The sequence below is a fragment of the Haemaphysalis longicornis genome, unplaced genomic scaffold (genome assembly GCF_048455015.1).
Source record: "Haemaphysalis longicornis isolate Haplotype H1 unplaced genomic scaffold, Haemaphysalis longicornis Haplotype H1 scaffold_10, whole genome shotgun sequence".
Lineage (NCBI taxonomy): Eukaryota > Metazoa > Arthropoda > Arachnida > Ixodida > Ixodidae > Haemaphysalis > Haemaphysalis longicornis.
The window spans coordinates 31,461,415-31,479,560 of NW_027526204.1; the positions used below are offsets into that span (position 1 = coordinate 31,461,415).

Sequence of the window (18,146 nt, forward strand, 5' to 3'; positions counted from 1 at the left end):
GGAACAGTGGAGCGAGAGAACGCACCGAAAGGTGCGCCACGGCCGAGTCGTGCCCCATTGGAGCGCGCTGCCCTGGACCAGTTGCGTCACCTCAATTCTCAACAAATAGCATGAGTCGCATTTTTAAAGCATTTTAACCCCGCCTAGGAATATTACCATGACCTTATTGATATTACCACAGATTCGCCTTGCCTGAGTTTCGCTCAAACTTGAGCCTTCTGGAATAGCACCCGTGTCCTCCAATCACTGCCCAGCTGTTGTTTGACGATCTCTTTCCAACTTCGGTGTCTTCCACGCTCACCTTTCGTATGGTCAAAGCGAGCAGCTATCAATGTATTACCAAGAAAACCCATTCAAACACCAGCCGTTCTCGATAAAAATAGTCATTTTGGAGGGGTCAGCCAGCAATTAACGGACACCTTTCATTTTTCCAACGATCTGTACGCGAAGTCTCACTTCTCCTTTTTTCAGAGCTTGAATATAAAGGCCGTGCGCGGGTCACCCGCCGCTTACGAGCGAGATGGTTTTATGCTTAACTACCGCCTTAGAGCCAAGCAGGACGACCAAACACTGCCCCAAATACGCAGGTTTATGCAGGGCTAACGCGACAGTTCGCCCGAAGCCTGAGTAATGCGAGCTGTGTTTGCTTCTCTCGGAAACTCTGTGAGTGCTCGAAGTTAACAAGGATTGGCAGGTCAAGTTTGTCAATTGTCACCTAAACATGATGGAATTAGATTTCTATCCCTCCTCTGCGCAACACCCCTCCACGCGTACCCTCTTTTGCGGCACGTTTGCGGACGAACAGATTGCGCGGGAGAAAGGCGCCCCGGGCGTGTACATTATCAACAAGGACCGAAGGCGGGAGCTAGGGCTGCATTAGGTGCTTTTGTTTGCCCTGAATGCATCGTCACCTATTTCGACAGCCTCGGAAGTGTGCCGCTTTATCGTGGTGATTCAAACAAAACGCGCCAATCCACCCTGTGAATGTGGTTGGAAAGCAAAGCGGTAAACGGCACCCACAACGATTACCCATGCGACGTCACTAAATTCACTCACGTCGCTCTACAAATAGTGAAACCATCAAGAAGTGAAATACACTTACCCACACTATTTATTACTTGAAAGAGATATTCTTGGTAAGGTTAAATCATGCATGATGCATGAACGCTGGTTGGTTGAGTTGTATTGGTGTAGCACATGAGTGGAAACTCTTTTTTATAAAATTAAAGGAAAATCAAGCCCGGTGTTACATAATCTTACTTCTCCGTCTCTGCCGCCGCAGACGGAGGCGACAAGATCGGTTGCAGTAGGTGGAGGAGATACTTCTATTCAGCTTTCCGAACAGCCCCGTGTGCGGCGCAGGGAAGTGGTTCCTTCTTCACTGGAGCCCATATGCAGTACGCGCCACCGGTGCTCTGTCCACCAGTTGAAGCTGGATAGGGAGAGAGGGGCTGTACAGCAGCATCTCCAATTGCTCTTGTTGGGTAGATGATGGAGGTTGCTCAAGGCTAAAATAGCACACCCCGATTATGTGGAGGACTGCTCCTACTTCTGAGCAAAATTTACATTCTGCGTCGCAGCAATTCGTGTGCTATAAGTGAAGACGTGTCAGGTGTGGGAAGGAGCCGGATTTTATGAGCCGTAGTGTAGTTTGTTGTTCTCTGGAATGGTTAGGGTAAGGCGAAGGTAGGGTCTGTCTCCGAAGGCGATAATGCTGGGTTATGTCCCTGAACGTGACAAGCGGATGACTGTCCTCGTGCAGCTCTGTAGCACGGGGGGTAAAAGCGCAGGCTTGTTGGTGGGTGTATTCGTTGCCCTCCATGGAATCCATGGAAGCGTCACCTGGTGTACAGATGACCTGAATGGAACCGTTTGGGGAGTAGTTTTTTACCACATGCAGTGCAAGTCGGAACACCCAACCCGACTGGCAATTCCGGTAGGCTTCTTAGGAATCGGTGACTACCTTCCGAACCCCTGGTTGAGTCAGAGCCAAGGCGATGGCTGCTTCTTGTGCGGCCGTGATGTGAGGTACACGCAAGGAGGTTGGTTCCGGAGCTAGCCACGATGATGGCGTATTGCTCCTTTCGATGTTGGGAGACGTATGCGTAGATAACGGCATGATCCTTACCGTGGGTGGTGCTGAGCGCCTTATTCCGTGCTTGCCGGCGACGCTCGTCTTGTGAGGGGTTCATATTTCTAAGCAAAGGGAGCATCTTTACTTCTTGTCGCCAAGAGTCCGTGACTACATCAAGCGGAGTGACACTCTGTGCTGCCCAGACAATCGGATGAAGGATGTGCAGACTCGCCGCAGTTCTGCTCAATCGGAGCTTCTGGTTAAAAGGATGGCCCTCTATCAGCTCTCCCACCGCGTTGTGGAGCACCGTGATAAGCAGCCTCCATGTGGACGAACTCATTTAAACACCAATGGTGTACTCCACCGCCTTTCTAATCATTTACAGCATCGTTATATCCTTCTTGCCGAGAAGAAGACAGGGGGTTGACCTAAGCGATTCTCGAGAGGGCAAAAGCTTGAAATAATCGAACGGTATCGGATTCTTTGAGCCCTCGCTTTTTGATGGCAACTCGCCTGGCCATGTGTATCATTTGATTGATTATACGTTTGTGGCGCTGCAAGGATACGGCACTCTTGGTGTTGGCCTGGAAATGTAGGCCCAGGACCTTGATGCAGGGGCTTGGAGTGATGGCCTGGCCATCAAGGAGTATCTGAATGTGTTCCTTGATGTGTAGTTTGGCGGGGGGGGGGTGGACGAAAAGGAGCTGTGATTTTTCACGTGAACATTGGAGGCCACAGGCTTTAGCACATTGGCGTAATAGAAGTCAGATGCTATGCGTTGGTTGGAGCTTCCTTTAATTTTTTAACTCTTAGCACATACGCAAGGCGCGCACAGGGCCGCTAGACGTGCCATAAGCGGACCGCACAGCGGCGCGAGAGGCCGCGTGACGCTATCACGTGGCATTCAGCGACAATGCAGGGGGGTAAATCCGTAGATGTGCTTTGTGAGTGCACCTCCTTTCTTCTTCGTTTCCGCGTGGGCTCGTAGCTAAATCGGTAACAACACGGGCTCTCGCCCCTGTGTTAGTTTATCAGTGCCAGGTTCGATTCCAGGCGGTGCCAATAAATTCTTTTATTGGTTCGCGGGAGTTTTCTTTTGACAGCAACGGTCACGAAAGAATGCTTGGGGGCTACAGGTAAAACGCTTTGCCTTAAAATAGAACGCGACTTCGACAACTACACAAAGGACAACGACGGGACAAGCGCTCACTCGCAACTGATATTTATTTCAAACATCGTCTCGTATTTACACAGCTATCACTGGGAGCATGCGCACTTGAATACACTATGCAAAAGAGAAACAAACAGGTGATGGCCACAATCAAAGTGAAATTTCCAAAAATTCAAACTCAGTGGCACGCAAAAGCACAGATTTGTCGCTGACGCAATTGTCCCTTTTTTGTTAATGCAAAATGCTTGCAAGAGCTCCCTCCCTACTGCACTATCATTCTTGCCGAGAATTCCAATCTGCTCAAAAAAGCTCTGCTTTTTGTTTAGAAAGAATTGACAGGCCTGCAATCTTCACAATGCGCGGGTAAATACGCGCGTGTATTATTGTTACTGTGCTCGCATGCCGGTTCATTAACACATCTGCCTGTCTGGCCAATATAGTCTTCACCGCATGAAAGCGGTATGTCATATACTACCCCGACGTCACAAGGCACATAGCGCTTCGCATGCTACTTTTCGCGCTGTTTTTGTTTGGCCTTGCCAGAAATTTGTGTGCACAGGTGGCCAAGTTCTTTGGAGCAGAAAAAATCGCCGGCACTTTGTACCTTTCTGCTACCTTTTTCAGGTGGTACATAACCTTATGTATATAGGGTAGAACAACAGGCTTCGCCTTAGCAGGTCTGACGGCTTCCCTATTTGACCTTTGCCTTTCGCAACACCCGCATTGGGAAGATTGCAGGCCTGTCAATTCTTCGGAAAAAAAAATGCAGACCTTTCTTTGAGCAGAGTCGAATTCTCAGCAGGAGTGATAACACAGTAGCGTGGAAACTCTTGGAAGCCTTTTGCACTAAGGAAAAAAAGGAAAAGCGCGTCAGCGACCCATCTCTGCTTTTTCGTGCCACTGAGTTTGAAGTTTTGGAAATGTCACTTTGTGGCTATCACCTGTTTGGCTCTTTTTTGCATAGTGTATCCCAGTGCGCATGCTCCAAGTGATAATAACTGTGTAAAAACGAGACGATTTTTCAAATAAATGTTAGTTTTGAGTGAGCCCTTGTACCAGCGTTATCTCTTGTGTCGGTGTCGAAGTTGCGCTCAATTTTGCAATCATAATGCACAACTTGCCGAACAGCTTTGTTTAGTGAAGTTCACTTCATCCGGGGATGTTCGATTTTATCGGCTCAGCGCACCATTTCTTATCCAACAAGACCCGTCTCCAGGCCACCGATACAAGAACCTGCGGATAGTAAGGTCTTTACATAGTGGCTCGACTATCGTGCGGTCAGCAGCTGATTAACGTAATGGAAAAGTTTCCTTTCCGACACGTGCTGGCAAACGATATTTTAATCCCCGTGCTGGTGAGGAAGGACTATCACGTGTGCCGCTACATGAGTTGTTCTACTCCTAATAAAGCAAAGCGAATTGGAAAGTCAAAGTGACACAGAATGAAATGGCGAAAAATATACATTTTTTTCTTCGATTCATCAAGTTATGTACAAATAATCGTAGATACAAGCATTATCTACTGAATTTACATTTTATACAAATGACAATATTTATGCTTTGTACATAATATACACACATGGGGCCGGAGGATTCTAACAAAAAGGTAAGCTGAGGATGGCATCGTCTGGGATGAATACCTTGTTGCTCACTGTATTTAGGGCAATTTTGCGTGATGGCACAGAGAAACGTAAAGTATTTTTTCTGACGATGGTGTCTTGGAGCAGTCAATAGAGGCTTCTCGTTTGCGAGCAGTCGACGTACAATTCTTACGTCAGCCTCCATGTGACCCATTTTCAAGCCTTTGACCCGCTTATATATGGCTTTTGATTCTAAATTTAGACTATACAATTTTTCATGAGTGCTACGAACCCAAGAATTGACTCGAGTGGAATTTCGTTTTTGAATGCTCCAAGATGCATTGCGCGTTGAGAAGAGCAGAAGGCCACTGGTGTAGGAAAAGGGGTCCAAGTAGGAGGAAAAAGAGGCAACCTTTGAGCCGGAACATTTAGATGTAGGCAGAGGTAGATGGATGTACAGGTACACAAAGGTTGCGTCGGGTAGTACGGGACGGACATTATGATAGAACATACGGTACATGTGCAGCTTACAAAGTTCCAGAATGACAGAGCTGAGATAGGTAGAGTTCTTGCTTAAAGCGCAAAGAGGCATTAGCAGGCTGACACAGCCCCACATTCTCATTGAGAATGCGGAACTGGAAGAGGTTGGGCTTCTGCGAAGCCTCTGAGAACTGCTCCGTGCTTGTGCAAAGGGGGAGCTCGGTAAAACGCTGGCAGTTATGGAGCACCTTACGGAACCGAGACCTATTTCAAATGAGTAGGATGCCTGATGCCGAATGGCGTTGTTTTGTTTAATTAAGCTCTGCATCTGTGTCGTTTGGGAAAATGCGATTTTCTTTACCCGCCTTCCCAGATCAAAGTGCAGTTTTAAATTTTGATGATATCAAATGTACTTTTGTTTGCCAAATAGCTTAAATAATAGCTTGTTCTCCTAACCATTGCATAGAAGTTAAGTCAGCTCCTCCACTTGTTTTTGATAGGGTGACAAAAGCTTGTAGGGCACAGCGAGTTTTTCGGAAGCGAGACGAAAGCTGGAGTGAGACGAACGCAACTCTGGAGTTTTTTCGAGATGCACTTCTAATACAACTCCCTGCTTAGTGACCGGCACCTCCCGCTGCACATCAAAGTTCAACACAGCATCTTGGGAAGGAAAGCGGAAGTTGACAAAGGGGGGCGGTTGCTGCATGCGGAAAGCATATAGACCGTTCGCGTCAAGGGAGATTGTGCGCGGGATATCTTCTCAACATTACAGTTGCCGCTCTCGGGATAGTTGGTGACAACGCGGTGGGCTGTTGCCTGGCATACGCCTCCGCACCGCCCTTTCTAAAAAAATAAAAGTTGGTTTGTGCGGACAGAAGCTGAAAGATATTTCTAGACATTTTTACCGCGCACGCCTAGCCCAGTGATGCAAGTTAACAAAAGCAAGTGGATCGAGGCCGCGTGGGTCATAGATGCATTTCCAGAAATTCTCCATGACATCACTTAAGAGAAGGCAGTAAGGCTTCGTGTACAAATTACTGTATACACCCAGCGTCTTGCACTTGAAGGTCGAGAATACCAGTTGCGCGCATGCGTAGTCATCCTCGGAAAAATGTTCATTATTAACCCGATTTTAAACTGGCTCCCTGGGCGGCAGCTCCAGTTCATCGTACCATAAAAAGTTGTCCAGGTAATGGTGGCACATCTGGTTCTTCCCAGAAGAAAGGGATGACCTTCCGGATGCACTGATCTACGGCAGCTTAAGAATTGGCTGCCCTTTGAATTGAAAGTTTGTGGGAGCGTGGGACGATGGGTTCCGGTGGGAGTACTCTAGTGTCCTTTGCGCATAGAAGAGCTTGTAGCGGGCGCCGAGCCAAAAAGTGTCGCTTACCTTCCGCTCTGCCGGTGACGAGGCTGGATGTCTATTGTGCCACCAGCGCGCCCGTTTTTATAAGCAGTCTTTGTATCGGCTCGCCTAACAAAATGAAAGCGTCATAGAAAACAGCGCGAGGGGATGAGTGATCAGGCAAATAATATCTACAGCACTCGAATAAATGACATGTTACGTTAGAGTTTAGTTTCTTTTAAGTAGACATGGCCTGCCACCGTTGCACAAATATGTGCTGCAAACTCCCGCCGCCATTACTACTGTGGGTGCCAGTCAGAGTAGAAAAACTACATTTATTCTAAATTTACTCAAGCATCGGCGCGGGATGTTCAGCGAGCCACCACAGAGTGTTTGTGGTGTCTTACATGCAGCCATTCTTCCGCAAACCTCCAGATGTTATCTTCCCCCGAACCATACGGACACCTAGAGCAGATTCTTGAATGCTCGTACACGCTGCAGTGTTTTCTCGCGACAAACTTTGCGAAACGGCTGAGCGGCTTATCGGCGGATCGCATCTGAATGGCAGTAGTCTAATGTTTTTCAATAAGCACTTATTTATATCCAGCCAGTCGCCTGATATCGCTAACATATACCGCCTTGACATTGTTTCTTAGAATTAAAATATCTCAGCAAGTTCAGACACTTTCGCGACACATTCTTGCTCATCGAAAAGGTTGAGTCAAATCAATAGGCATGCTCCTCAGAAGCCAAACTCGTACATTGTTCACAATCTGTCTCAGATGTGTCCAGACAGCTGTCATGTTCGATCCCACATTTTACCCGACGAAGGATTCGAGGTTGTGTATGAAACATGCGATGAATCTCGTTGCCCTTCACCCACATTTCATTCAGTTTTTCTCGAGCGCAAGGACGCGGGCATTGCGGAGAAACATTCTCCGGGCGGCTACCTAATCCCACTTGTTTTTCCGGCGGGAAAGGTGCAAGTACGTGTGCGCAGGATTGCTGGAGCTCTCAAAGGCCGTAAAGGCGCGTTTGAAACGCTACGCTTGGAATGCCCTCGGCAATTGGATGGTGCGGCATTCGTAAAGCAATAGGTGTGTGTGAAAATGTTTGCCGTGTTCTAATATCATACCGTTTGAGGAAGATATGAACAAAATTTTGTGCAACGCATTACTGCCGGATGATATCAAGGCAAACAAAATTGTCGGGGCCCTATTCCCGATGCTACATGCAAACGGATGAGCCGCTCCCAATATGTCGACGCGTGCAGCGTTGCCTGAAGAAACGCATCAAAAACACAACCCACGCTGAGTCTGTCGAAGACCTGATCACTTTCATTACTGGAAAATTCACGCAGAAAGCGATAACGCCAGTAAAACTGCTCGATGCCGCCGTACAGTGGGATACAAATACGCAAGAAATTTAACCCAAGCAAGCAGTGCTGCCGCAAACAAACGTGATAGACTTGATTCACTATTTTCGGAGTAACAAAAAACTCCAAAACAGCGAAGCAACCAGCCGGTACCAATTTATCAAAAGTCGCCTCCCTTGTGACCTCCCACTTGCAAATATTTCAGCACGCCACTAATAAATATTCAAGTAAAAAAATAATATTAAATATTTCAATAACGAAATATATAAAATAGAAATAGGTAAACACATACTTGTACTTAAAGACGCGAATATTAAAAAAAATATTTCGGTAAACATGCGCAAGTGTTTTACCGGTAAACCGCGTTGAAACCAAAATCTGTCGCCGGAAACTAAATTCCCCTCACGCTAAATTACTTCAGTCGTAAACAAAGTTCTCCAGACATTTATATGTTCGTTGCCTCGTGCGGGGGTTTTTCCTTCAGGTTGTCTAATCCTTGAAGTTAAAAATTGATTTCACAAAAAACAGGAAGCTCTGCGTTGTCGCCAAGCTAACCGCTCAATGCGAATATAAAAATATCCCTCTAGAACCTAAAACACGCTGATTCATGATGCCGTGCCCGAATAGCCGCAAGCTGCAGCCGGATGCTTGGTTTCCTGTTTTGTACTGCAAAACAAAATAAACGAAATTCCTGGAACAAAAAGGTTGGGCCGACGCGTTTTTTTCGACGATTTGATTGCAGCAAAATTGAGGGTGCCTTCGTGGAACACGTGTCGAGGCTTTCAGCCTAGCACTTGCTTTCCCAGGGTTAGTGAACTTTTGAGGGTATAAATATATGGATAGCATTCGTGGACACTTCAGTTTTCTGCATACAGACCTTGCTCGAGATAGACGGCACTGTGGTAAGCGCACGAAATTCAATTTTGTTTTATGCTGTTAGGATTTTAGTGCAAAGTTCTGTGTACCAGAGTAGACCAGTGAGCTTGCGACCAAAAAGAGTGGAGAAGTGCAGCACCAAGGCAATATTCTTCGTACGTGGCTGTGGCGCATAATTTATTTTATTCATTCATAACGCAACTCGGTATCCTTCTATACAAAAATATTGTTTACAAGTTGCGTGGCTCTGATTCTAAAGACGTATTGATGAAATGTGCGTTTTAAAATCCGATCGAGGTAACTGGGTTCAATAACGTTCATGCGTTTTGCTTGCAGAAAGGGTTGAAGCTAACCACAAAAATTTTCAAATTGCCGCAAAATGAAAGAAAATATTTTGTATGTCTTTTCTGCAAATGTCTGGTTATACTTAGTCAGCACTAACCTTGATGAAAATATGTTGAGAATATTTCCAATACACTTGCAGATTCTCGGACTGAACATGGGTTTTTTCTCTTTGGTAAGAACCTTTCTTGGAATAGTAGTTTTCCTGGATGACGTTGTCTTTAAGTGTAGCCATTAAATCATCGCGACTCATACCAGAATACCATATGAAACTCTGATCACGTGTTTTGCAGCATCAATAAGTTTAGAGAAAATTACAGTTACCGAGTGCTCTTTGTAAAATACCCAGCGTTTCAAAATGCGACGAATAGTGCCGACAAACTTCAAAAGCAAAGCGTAGCCTTTGTAAACCGTCGTCATGGTTCTCCAGAAAATACCCACCCAGTTAAGAAAACAAAAAAAAATCCTCTAATGAAGCACTGAAACCAGAACCAACTTCTCTGTTCATCGCAGTGGTTGTACGGGCATCCCGGTATCAATTTTGTCATTAGCTTTCCCTTGAGGACTCCGTACTGCGCACCCGCGATTAACAACGATTCTAAGATTTAACAAAAACATTCGGTACTAGTATTTCGTTGAAGGCAGACTGAATAGTAAAAAGGACACCTCAGAGCAAACATCGTAATTTAATATTTCAAGGACAGAATTAAAGGACAAAGTGTGACTCCGTACTTCCGTTTCGAGGTTCTGAAGTTTGGCTTCGTAGTAGCGTAGCCTGTGTCAAACCAAGGTGCGGCCCAGAAAACATATTCCAGTTTGCAAAATTGCTATATGCGACAGGTAAATTAACTACTACAGTCGAACACGGATATATCGAACTCCAAGGGGATCGCGAAATTGTTCCATATATGAAAAATTCGATATAAAAAATATGGGCTCTGAGACCTCACCTATGGCGAACGATCACTTACCGATGGGCGCATTCAAGAATGACAACTAATTCCGCACTGACGACGCAACAGGACGCTTTATTTCCGTGAAAAAAAATCGCTGATCTTGGCCTGCTTCTTCGTCCTGGAAATGAAATTAAAGACGCTGGTCTCAATCTTCTCGAGGCCGTCCAGGTGCGACAGCCCAGTTCTTTCCATGTCGCCGCAACAACGGCGAATCAAGCTGAACGCAGCGTCCACTTCACCCGCGGAGTACGATCGTGTAGCCGCCTCCTCGTCCGGGCGATCCTCACCACTCGAGCTATCGGCCTGGGTTCCTGCGACTACAGCTACAATATCCTCGTCACCGAGGCTCGAAACAGCCTGAACATTGGTGTCAGCGTTCACGAAGTCGTCGGCAGACACTCCGGCTGGAACAGCAGCCGGGAAAAGGGACGAAAACTCACGAAACGTGTCGCCCATGCACTTGTCGTCGTCGTCGCCGTCTTCGCAAGCTTCGGAAAGTTCGGCCGTCACAAAGCCTGCCTTCTGGAAGCAGTTGGCCACGGTCTCCTTCTTCACGCCGTTCCAAGCACTTGTCATCATATGTATGGCTCCCAGCAGGTCAACCTTAAGCTCGGTACCCACGCGGAGGTTCATTAAAAGCCTATCGAGGAGTCGCCTCCTGCACCCGAACTTCGCCATGCCGCCGCATTCCTCCACATCCTCCTCAACCTCATTCGGGGGTGCAGCGACCGCCGAAGAGCACCTACCAGCTCCCGCGGCGTTCGATATACCCGATGTCGGGAAAAATACGGTTCGATATAAACGTACGAATTCCTATACTTTTACACAGAATTTTGAAGGGGATAATTTATGAGTTCGATATAGACAATAATTCGATATACCCGTGTTCGATATATCCGTGTTCGACTGTATACAGATTTCAAAATTTTGTCTAGAGAACTACTGGGGCGATGCTTGCTAGGTAGAAATAAAACAAATAAATTTTCACGTAAGAAAACTTCACGATTGCAAACAGGACAAAGTGACCCAAAGGGTATCATTTGACGTTTATTATGCAAGGCAATTTGCATGACCCAGAAGGATCGGCATTTTGGCAAGTTGGTGTCGGTTAAGCATTTTGAACGGAAGCTTTGGAGACACGGACACGAGGGAAATAAATACGACAGCACGACGCTGCCCTGTCTCTTTGTCAGCATCGTCCGGTCATCCTGACAAGGTCATTCTGTCGTCTTTTCCCTCGTGTCGGTGCCTACTAGGGTGAAGTCCAAAATGGTATGCAGCAGACCGGAGTATTCAGGTACCAAGTATGCCGTTCCGTTTTCAGGTTCCCAGTTTCGTTTCATGAATTTGCAAGCTGTACAAGAAATCTCTATACGTCGTTATTTACTCGAAGCAAAGGTCGTAATCGCGTCGGTGTGGTGTGGTAATGTGAGGCTTTTTCTGCACCCTCTGTTCTTTTAGAAAATGGGTGGGATGCAGCGTAAACCTCTATTTTAGATTGTAATTGACTGACGGCCGGGATAACTCTTGTGCTGTAAAACCGCGAAGCATCTTTTTTGTCTGAATTTAGTATTGTATAAGTGGTTCTGACATAAAGTCCGTTCAGAGTGGCCGTAACATTTCTTCTAATCAGATCGAGAAACTTGCGTAAATGATTACAATCTACCGTATTTACTCGATTGTAACGCAACGGGAGTTTTCGGATCAAGCAAAAAAGGAAAGAAATAACCGCCGAACTACTCGCACGAGGCCAGCGGAAGCAGGGAAAGCACATTTATTTTTCAAACATTGTGGCTTGACGCCCTACTGTGACTCTTCGAACTTTGTTCGCGGGATGCACATCTGGCAACTGACAGCGCTTGCTTTGAACTGGATCAGTGCCACACAGTCCACCATAAGGCAGTTGTACTGTTATTTGGTTTAGTCATCAGCACTCTTCTCTAAATTTACGTGGCGGCTGCGGCGAGGCCCATGGAAACATTTTAGGCCGCGTTCGCTTGTGCTCCCGTTAGAGCCACCATTGGCGGGTGTTCGATTCGTTCACCTCAATTCTTCGGGCAGCAGCGGAATTGCCGACTTCGTCAGCCGTCAAAATAGCGTGTCTTTCGAAATGGACGTCGTACCGAACGCGACATGTTGCCATCGCAAGGGTCGCCGAAGAGGAGTCCAACAGTTCAGGGCAACGAAAACCACCGAGGGCTGTGCACGCTGGTGTTGGCTAGTAGTGGATCCAAAAAGCTCTGGCACATATGCCAACATATATCGAGAAATGGCTAAAGGTGTAGCTGCCGATGATAGGAGGGTGCAGCATCGTGCTCTTTAAGCTAATTCAATTTGAAAATACAATTCTAACGCGAGGATACGCATCAGGAAGGAAAAGTAGGAAAAATACGCGTTAAAGTCGAGTAAACACCCCAATCAATATCAAGGTGGTTTACCAAAAAGAGTATGGCTGTCTTGAAATATGGCGTTTACTTTAACGTTGAAAAAAGTGATTTCCCAGTGCCGATAATCTTATTTTACAGCATTATGCCATAGTAAAATGGTATTGTATCGGGTAAAACTCTGCATGCGAAATGTTCCGAGTTCCGCAATAAAATGTGCTGAAACATACCTTTCACAACAACTGCTGTTGATGTCAAACAACTGTTGTACACCTTAAAACAGGTTCTCCGATTCTACGCTGTGATGGCAATCCTTTTCTTGGTGCAAGTCGCCGGAGAAGCCGCGGGTTGTATCGGTAAAGATCAAACGGTAAGAATATAAAACACATCTATTTATACGGCATCAGAATACCCATTCACAACGTCTAAAAGGTATACCTACGAACTGAGGCGATACATTAAAATATTTCCAGTTATAAAATTTCAAAATATTCTAAACCTCTCTAAATATTAAAGCTCCCGGCGATCATAGGGGACATCGCATGCGCAACCAACTACTGGAGTTATTAATTAGTAGCTTGCAAAGTTCGGAACAACTATAGCAATGAGACGTTTCTGGATAAAAAAGACACCCGGCCCACAGTGTGAAGGTATGAGTGTCCGAACAACTGGGAATGTTCCGCGATTGATTGATTGATTGATTGATTGTAGGGTTTAATGCGCCGACGCAACGCAGGCGATGAGGCGCGCCGTAGTGGAGGGCTCCGGATTAATTTTGACCACCTGGGGATCTTTATCGTGCGCCGAAATCTCGTACACACGGGCGTTTTTGCTTTTCGCCTCCATCAGAAAAGCGGCCGCCGCGGCCGGGAATTGAACCCGCGACCTCGTGCTCAGCAGCGCAACGCCTTAGCCACTGAGCCACCGCGGCGGGTCGGGGAATGTTCCGCTATGTACGTGAAGACTGACTTGTTACCGATCTGCGCGATAACTCCAGCACATTGGAAAACAACAGGGAGGAAGTACAAAAAAGCTCTGCCAAGTATAACCGACATAACCAGCTTGTTTATACAACAAACTGTTTATACAACAAGGATGTTTATACAACAAAATGTTTAAAGCTTTCAGGAAAGGCATCGCTTCTGTCTGCCTGGAGTAAACTCTGCAAAAATGGCGCGCACATGTGGTACAAACGGCTTTAGCGGAAGACGCGGATGTGGTATATTCCACAGATTTCCGTAAGCAAGTTGTAACGGCAGTGGCGGAAGCTCTACTGAGGGCGAATGGTGATCTACGCGCCGAATAATCAGAGGTTGTAGCCTATCGCCACGGAGTTTCTCATAACATAATAAAGGGTGCCAGCCACCTTCGTGCGGTGCTGGCGTTTCTTCTTACAGAAAATTCATATGCAGTTTCTAACGCACACTAAAAAAGGCAGGAAGCTGTAAGAAGCATGCCATTCCTAATGCGTGCTGTATGCGACATTCCGGTGATATGCGGAAAAGCGTATATAAGGCGAGCGGGTCGCTAGCTAACAACCGCTTAAGCGAGAATTAGCAGAATAAAAAAAATTGGTCGCCAATTTTTCATTCCACTGCCAAAAGCGCACGTGTGAGCCGATTCTTTATCAAGCCAAAACTGTACGTAGAACATGGGAACGAAGATACCATATAGTTTGTGTGGCCTATTACATATAAAAGGATCTCATTGGGCGATGGACACGTCAGTTTTTCTGCTCGACTGGGAAAAAGCCTGCTTCGATTCCTCCCGCACATAGCCTAATAAGGGGTTTTGTAAAATTGCGCGCACGGAACGTTAGCGCATTCCTGGGCTATAATCCTCAATGCAGTAAATCAGTTGTGAGTGGCGCCTGTCCTGTCGCGTTTTTGGTCTTCAATTTGGGTGCTAAAGGCAAGTCATGAAGTATTCACCAACTCACCCAGCAACAGCTTCTTCCATGAGAAGAATACGAAAATGTTCCCAATATAGGCTTTTGAAGTGTTTCCTGCGAAAGCTTCGTTAGCAAGCACTGTTTGCTTGGTACACCACAAATATAAATTTTGTTCTTAATTTTTTTTGTGGCCAATCCAAACATAAAAACGCTCTCTGAGCGGTTAAGTTCCAGAAGTACATAGAAAGGGCTATCAGGAAAGTGTGCTTTCGATTTTTTTGTTGATGACACTAGACGATTACTACAAAATATACCAAGTGATATAAAGCCGACCAGGTAAATTGCAAACGCCCACTGACAATGTGAGCTACGTAAGGGAGGGTAAAACCACAAAAAAGGTCATTTAATGTGGGAAAGCCCTACAATATTTTCTATGCTGAAAGGGCACACGTCAACCACACCAGTAGAATGGTGAGACTATTATTTCGGCTGTTCTGGCATTGACACGTCAACGGGAAATCCACCACTGTCAATAGCAAAAACTCGAACTCCTCTAATACGTATTTCTCTACGTTTCCAATGTGTCGCGTTTATTTTTTCTCCAGAAAGCGAAAACCACGATGAGGAGAGGCAAAGACTTTATATGTTGCGTTCGGGGTTTCGGGTTAACCCCCTGGCGTCAGCCCGACTGCGCGATTTTCTGCATTTTCCTGCTCAGTTCCATATCTGTCTCGCCATTCTTCGATGCTATATTGCCCCACTTGTTTTCGCTTTTGGATGAATCAAAAGAACATAGAGTTTAACGTTCCTTTACGCACGTTATTGTGCTACAAAATTGAGGAGGATTTCCTCTGTCTTTAACAATGTGAACTTGAGGGAACCATGTCACCAACGATGGTGCTTCAAAAAGTAATGTCCATTCATGCTTTGTGTTCGTGCTGTTTATTACAGCAAAAAATGATTTTGCAATGGGCGTTTGGAATGCGTAGTCAGAAAAGTAAAAAAAAGGAGTGAAAGCGGAACCGCAACGACAGAACGGTAGTGCGAGAAATTATCCGGAATGTCTTGCGGGGTTCGCCAAACAACGCTCCGTATACGATACTAAATGCTCAACTAACTGAAACCTATATTAACTCAGAAATGATGTCACGTTAGCCCGCTTCGCAATTTGTTTCCTTAGCACTAACAGAATATACCCGGCCAGAGTTGAACTCGAACCTGTACCATCAATACAAACCATCGTACGCAATTAAATGCGCAGTGCCGCCTTTTCGCATTTGATATGATCGCTACACAAAAAAGGTAACGTTTAATTGCAGAAGGACAGGACAGTTTTTTAAAAAAAGTGTTGCCACGGCAGTGTATTGATTCGTGATTTCCCAGCCAACAAGAAGCATACCATGACATGAAAAGGCATGGACAGGGTAACACTGTCCAATTGTTACCAGCTGATCGTATTTTTGAGCCTGCACACAGCACACACTTTGAATATGATCGCATACCATAACAAACCTCTATTAAGTGTCTTCTAGTTTCTTGGGTAATACTTTAATTACATAAAGTCATACAGCGTTGCCTCGGTAGGCCTCGGTATGACACAAATCCATTTATTTTGTTACTGTCGGAACAGCCTTTTCGAAACTTCGCCACAATGTTTACTTCTGAGTTCTAATTTCTCAGGTGACTGTCATTCCCCATTAACAGATGCGCGAACTGATGCAGAAAATTTTCCCCACACCCGTACGGCGCTGCCAGTGGCTAAAGAGTTGTGTTATTGAGGGCGAGGTGCGCCTCGTCCTCAATTCCAAGGAGCCTCCGTTTTTGTCATGAAGTACACGAAATAAAACGTGTGTGTACACATCGGCGCATAGAGAGCTAACTTAGGAAGTAAAACAAAATTGCAGTCAGACAGCCACTACAGGGTGGTTTCGGCGCGTATAAGTGGACGTTATTCAGCCTTCATGCCCAATTACTCATTTAGAAGAATCCATCTACGAAGTGTATTACGAACGAGGCCACGTTTTAGCTTGAATAGAAGGGGACATGCTTTGGTATCCTAAGAGTCTGGATCTCAAATAGCACAAATTAAAGCAATCTTGCTTCATTGTGTTTATTTATTTATTTATTTATTTATTTGGTCAATACTGCCAGCAGGGTTTTAGCCGCCAAGGCAGGAGTGTACAAAACAGTGAAATGGATTTTGCAAACTGCGAGCACAGAAGAGGAGCAAGAGATAATTTAGACATATAACACAAGTATGCTGAATATTCAAAGAACGATAAAATCAAAGAAACAAAAACAAATATTACTGAATTCTGTAATGTGTGAGGATCGAGTTCGTAACAGTACGATTTGGCATGTAAATGACAAAGTACACACTGGAAAAAAGTGTACGACAGGCGTAGCACTAGTTGTAGCTTATGCAGAACAGAAAAAGGCAATAAAGTCATATATAGGCCATAACTGCTTTCAATGGCGTCAACACAAAAAATACACGAGCAGGGGAAATACAGGCTTAGAAAAAAACAGCAGAGACAACAGCCAACACGTCGGAATAAATATTATTGAATGGTTCAGCGACACTCAGATGTACGAAACCAGAGTGAAGCAGTTGTCGGGTTTCAAGTAAGACATGCAGGTTGAGTTCTGTGTTCAAGGATTAGAACCGAGCGTAGCCAAAAAAGAATCCAAGGATGACGCATTTAGCACTTCGTACGAAAGAACGTTCCAGTCCCTAATCGTCCTTGGAAAAAAAGAAAAACGGTGGGCGTTTGTTTTACTACGAGGAACCAGTATTGTCTTGTCATGCGTCCTTCGTGTCTCGTGCGCTGTGTTATACTGTGCATAGCCATGATAGTTCAGTATAGTGTGCCCATTGACAATGTTTATTTTATATTTTCATATTATCCGCGGTGGCGTATCTTTTACGTGGAAGCTGTTTGTCAATATTGCTTCCCCGTTCTTTTCAGTGCCCTTTTTCTGGTAAACCACCCTGCTGTGCCGGGACTTTCTGTTCCGGCTATGGAAAATGCCAACCAACTGGTGGGTAGAAAGGGAAACCTGAACGCCTCAAGCTCACAGAGCGTGCAAACGTCGGGCTACGTGCGGGATAAAAGTTCCTTGCCCAGACTGAAATTGAATAAAATTCTGAACAATTCTGAAAGGCTGCCTCGTAATTACACACACAAAGAACTGTCGTATCTTCTACTTGACTAGAAATTCAGATGACTGAAATTAGCGAAATATTGTAATTGCAGATTTTATTTTGTTCGTTTAAAATGTCTGTGGGTAAGGTAGAAAGTTATGCGGCGTGTATTCGCCCTCATGCCACCCTTCGTTGTCTAACGAAAGCAGTGAAAGGTTTTTCTTGGTCCTGTTGCAAGTTGGTTAGGTGGAAGAGCGTACTAAAGCATCGAAGAAACCTCAGGCAGGATTTCACTGGTTGTTTGGTTCTTAAAAACCCTTCCTGGCGGTTGTATGCTGTGTATTTCATACTATATGCATCGTTAACTATTACGGTGTATAATGAACGATACGGCGGTAGGGTGGAGACTGGAAGTTGAAAGACTTGACCCAGGAGATGTGTACTACTTCTGCCCGACGGTGACTGTTGGCGAGAGACGAGGTGGGTCCTGCTGACCGACAGCTATCTGTCGCTGGTTGGGTGGTAGCT

At 45.5% G+C, this 18,146-nt stretch overlaps 1 long non-coding RNA gene across 1 annotated transcript; it reads left to right on the top strand.

Annotated features, from left to right (window-relative positions):
* The first annotated feature begins 8,820 nt into the window (after window positions 1-8,820).
* On the top strand, window positions 8,821-17,636 carry LOC144157678 (uncharacterized). The gene is made up of 4 exons (XR_013319820.1): window positions 8,821-8,926; window positions 9,385-9,417; window positions 12,866-12,952; window positions 17,443-17,636. It is a non-coding gene; the product is annotated as an uncharacterized LOC144157678 (long non-coding RNA).
* Window positions 17,637-18,146: the final 510 nt, after the last annotated feature.